The sequence below is a fragment of the Littorina saxatilis genome, linkage group LG10 (genome assembly GCF_037325665.1).
Source record: "Littorina saxatilis isolate snail1 linkage group LG10, US_GU_Lsax_2.0, whole genome shotgun sequence".
NCBI lineage: Eukaryota > Metazoa > Mollusca > Gastropoda > Littorinimorpha > Littorinidae > Littorina > Littorina saxatilis.
This window is the reverse complement of record NC_090254.1, coordinates 3,692,599-3,697,598: the sequence shown is the minus strand read 5'-3', so window position 1 is coordinate 3,697,598 and position 5,000 is coordinate 3,692,599.

The window sequence follows — 5,000 nt, the reverse complement described above, 5'->3', positions numbered from 1 at the left end:
ACGTTTTTGAATCTTTTCTGTCATCTAACCCAATTGCTCATGACTTCATCGATCTTGAACATGCCTACTTTTCAAAGAAAGACAGACAAAAGCGAAATCTGCATGTTAGCCATCTGCCTGAAATGGTCAATGCACTTTGTAAAATTGTCACAGCTGTTATGCACTTTTGTGAAATGGTCAGTGCTGTTGTGCACTTATGCAAAACTTGGTGCTGTGCTGTTAACATTTGAACAAAATGCATTTTGTTCAAATGTTTAGTGCAACTTGCTACTATATAATCGCTGTATGCGCTTTGTGGTAATAATGCACTGTTGTGAAAAGTTTGCGCTAAATGTTGGCACTATGCATCATTGTTGGAGCACCCTCCTGTAGATGCACCATGCTGAAAAATGTACTTATGTGAAATGTTTCGTGTAAATTATTGTCACAATAATGTTTCGTGCGCCCCCATGTATGTGTTCTGTGATAATAATGCACGGTTGTGAAATGTCCGTACACATTTTGTGGTAATATGTAATTGTTAGTGCATCCTCCTGCGGATGCTTCGTGCTAAAAATGCACTTCCATTAAAATATTGTACGCTCATGTCAACTGGTACTATATTTTCAATTGTTTCTCTGTCAATTTCAGATGTTTGTTTCCAATTACTTCAGTATCTCCCTGTTGCAATTACAGGTGATTCATTATGCATGTTCCAATTTGAGGTGTTTAATTGTTTGTTTGTTTGTTTGTTTGTTTATTTGTTGCTTAACGTCCAGCCGACTACGCAGAGCCATATCAGGACGAGGAAGGGGGGGATGAAGGGGGCCACTTGTCAAGCGATTCCTGTTTACAAATGCACTAACCCATTACTTGTGTCCCAGCAGGCTTTAGTAAAACTAAATTAATACCTACTGGAAGATTACCAGTTTCCAGTATGTTAAAGTAGGCTTAACCTATCTACTGCTGGACTTACATCAGAACACTAACAGATTAAACTATACATGAATCGCGAGACAAGCGGCAAGAGAAGAGATTTTTGGAAAAAATACAGGTGAATGCGCAAGAAGGCAGAAAAAAGAAAAGAATTCATGAAGAAAAAGAGAGCATGACAGGAAAGAGGAACCAAAAATCTACCTAACAGCAAACTAGAAAGCTCCTGCGGTTCCAAAAACAGGAGGGGCCTTTAATTTCATAACCGCAGTGCCCCACTGCGGGAAGGTGTTTAATTCTGATTCCTGTATTTACAGTGTAAAATTAAAACTATTTTTTTCAAACATTCCTATGACACCTGGTAATGGTTTTGTGTTTTTTTTGTAATTTGTATTTTGTTTTTCTGCAATAAATATTTGAAATGGATCTGAGACTGACTTACTACTTTTAGCACTCTTTTCACCACATTCCCACGTACAGATATTGCAATATCAACTCTTCCTTTCTACCTGTTTCAAACAAGCTCTATTTTTTAATTAACAAGTTTTTTTTTCTTGTGGCTGTTTGATCAATTCATAGCAAGCATTGACTGAAATAAACAATTTATATATCCAGCACAACATGCAATTCATTAACTTTTGACCCTAACCTTTAACACTTCCCAAAATAAATCTTTGGTGGACATTGCATCGACGCTGTTCATTTTGAATGAACATTTTTCTTGTAAGTGCCTCAGGTCGGTCACGCTATAACGGCATTGTGTGTGTCGTGCCCTGAAGCCATTGGCTTATTTTCATCCGCATGGAAAGCGGCTGGTGTTTCGACGATATTATAGTCTGAACACGTGATGCACAATTGAGATTCTACTTCTCTGCGCAAGACTTGTGTTAAGAACCTTTTACAACATTAACTTTGACGGTGAGCTAAATATTTGCATGAACTACTGGCTTTGGGCCGAATTTGTGAACTGTTCAGCCTCAACTGAATTTCACCAGGGCTGTTTAGCATTAACCGCTGCTTTTAACCTTGTGTCTCCTTGTTTTCTGTGAACATTTTGTTCATCTTGCATTTAAGCTTATAATTATTATCTAGTATCCCGTTGTTTGTTGTGGGATTTGCTTTACCTTTTGTTCGGTCACCCTTCTTTTTTAAGCAAAAATGTGTGTCTTTATTTTTGATTGCACACATGTGTGTGCTGCTATCTCATCCTGTATCATCCTGTTCTAAATAGCAACTATAATTACTCTGATTTATCCCGGAAGTGTAAGTGGTGACTGCCACTTAGTCCGAATCGTGTGACGTTTTGTCGTGTAGGCCTAAAGTGAAAGCGTGTGTGTCTGAATGTGCATTGTCAGCGCTCGCTTTGTGTTGTGGGAATCTTGACATTTACTTGGAGAAATCCTTGTGCGTTTATGATATACTAGAACTGTTGTCTTGACTGCTCCGGATACTCATATTTCCGGATTTTGCTTGCTTTATTATTTACTGCTGTGTGTTAAAATATTGCACTTCTTCCTAATGTCAACAACATCAAACACTGTTCTCCGTATAGGGCATGTAAATATTTATCATTTAGTCAACAAAGTACATGATGTCTGTGTATTGCTAAACCAGCAACCAGAGCTGGTACAGCTCCTCGGTGTAAGTGAAACGCGTCTAGATTCGCGTATCTCAGACAGCCTTGTTAACATTCCGAATTATTCGGTTTTACGACGGGACAATGCACGAGTAGGCCAAACAGGCATCGTTCTTTATGTTCATCAGTCCATTGCTGGGATTGTCAAACGTAGAACTGATCTTGAAGATGAAAATGTTGAATGTATATGGTTGTAACTAAAACATGACAAATCCTCTCCCTTGCTTATTGTGTATCGTAACCCTGCTGAAACGTCAAGGTGGATTGATGATTTTGTTTCTATGATGGACAGAGTGAAGGCTCGTGACGAGAATGTTGTATTTCTTGGCGATTTTAACATTAACCTACTCAGGCCTCAAACAACGTGGTGCTCAACCACTGCTCTGTTTGGTCTTCATCAGCTGGTTAAAACCCCTACAAGAGAAACAAATACTTCATCAACCCTGATTGATCATATTTACACTGATAGTAAGAATATCGTTGCAAATGCGCAAGTACCGTAAAGTACCTTGTAAGCGCCCAGTATCGAGTAAGCGCCCACCCCCCACTTTTAGTCCAAAACCGTGTATAGGGTATAGTACCTTGTAAGCGCCCCCCCCCCCCCCCTACTTTACACCATTGAAATCAGGGGAAATAAAAATTCCGCACTTGATCTGCTAGTTTGTGAATGATTTCTCTTTCTTGCAAACCCTATCAAACGCCTGCAAGTCCGATGATTACAAGATGCCGCGGATCAAATCGTACACCGTTGCATTTGAGCTGTCAGCTCTTGACTATTTGGATAATAACGCCAATGGAAATGTGTCGCAAACAGCAAGTGAGTTTGGGGTAGATAGAAAAAGGATACGAGAATGGCGAGAGAATCGCGATACCCTGTTACGTCACCAGGCCGGAAAGGAAAAGAAGAAGCTCTCTCTCTCTCTGATCTCTCTCTCTCTCTGATTTCTCTCTCTCTCTCTCTCTCTCTGATCTCTCTCTCTCTCTCTGTGATCTCTCTCTCTCTCTCTCTCTCTGATCTCTCTCTCTGATCTCTCTCTCTCAGGCTCTCTCTCTCTCTCTCTCTCTCTCTCTCTCTCTCTCTCTCTCTCTCTCTCTCTCTCTCTCTCTCTCTCTCTCTCTTTCTGCCGAAAAGTCTTTGGCCAAGTAAAAATAATAGACTTCTGCCCATATCCAGAAGACGTAGGCCTACCCCTTGTTCAAGGGAAACAGAGACACAGTGCGGCCGACAGCGGCACCTCTGCAGACAAGAAAAGAATGCGACGACATTTGTCTCCCCAAGCTCTTCTAATGACAATACGAACATGAAAAACAATGGAAGATGAAAAAAAGAAAGAAGATATGATTACGAAGTGATCAAAGTTCACATTTCTTACTAAAAAAAAACTGCTCGTGCATAGGGTGTAGTACCTAGTAAGCGCCCACCCCCTACTTTGGGTCGGAATTGGTGCACAGGGGGGGTGGGCGCTTACAAGGTACTTTACGGTAGTGCATTCCAGTTTTAGTGACCATCATTCTGGTTTGTCCTCGATTTCTCGTAGATTGCCAAAATCACGTCATAAAGGCCACACAACAATCGAATACAGAAGTTTCAAGTATTTTGATGAATCTGCCTTTTTCTTTGACCTTAACCAAGCCCCATTTTATAGCGTATTCAATTGCAGTGACACAGAGGGCGCTTGCAATATTTTTCACCATATTTTGTGTTCAATAAGTGATAAGCACGCACCACTACGTCAGCATAGAGTGAAACATCCCCAGCTCCCCCCTTGGTTAACCTCAGACATTATCGAGGCTATGGCGATGCGTGATTACTTTAAAGAGCGCAACATGAAAACAGAGTATAAACTGCAAAAAAATAAAGTTTTGGACACAGTGAGACAAGCAAAGGCAGAATATTTTAATAAACTGATTTCTGAAAAAAGGACACAGCTACAATCTGGCGAGTAGTGAATGAAATTCTTGATAAATATAGGAAGGGATCAACCAATTCTCATTCACAAATATCTCCAAATGATTTTAACAAACACTTCATTTCGCTACGGATGATTGTTTTGAAAAATTAAAAACATTCTGTGGACAAAAGTTGACTCAAACTGACACGTTTTCTATTCCTCCAATCTCAGTGCACGAGGTAGGACAACTTGTAGAACAAATGGCGAATAAGAAGTCAATGGGTCCAGACAAGATTAACTGTAAAACTTCGTCAAACGAGTTTGTCAGAAGTGGTGTCCCTCAAGGGTCTGTATTAGGACCTATCTTGTTCTGTATTTATATAAATGATTTACCCCTTCATGTGTCTGATGAAAACGTTCGATGTGAGTTTTTCGCGGATGACTCTTCTGTTCTATGGCATTCCATTTGTCGAATAATTATTTGGATACTTTTTCATGTTTTTTTCACCAGTTTTAGCTGAATATTCATTATTTAGAAGCTCATGTGCTAAATAAGTAAT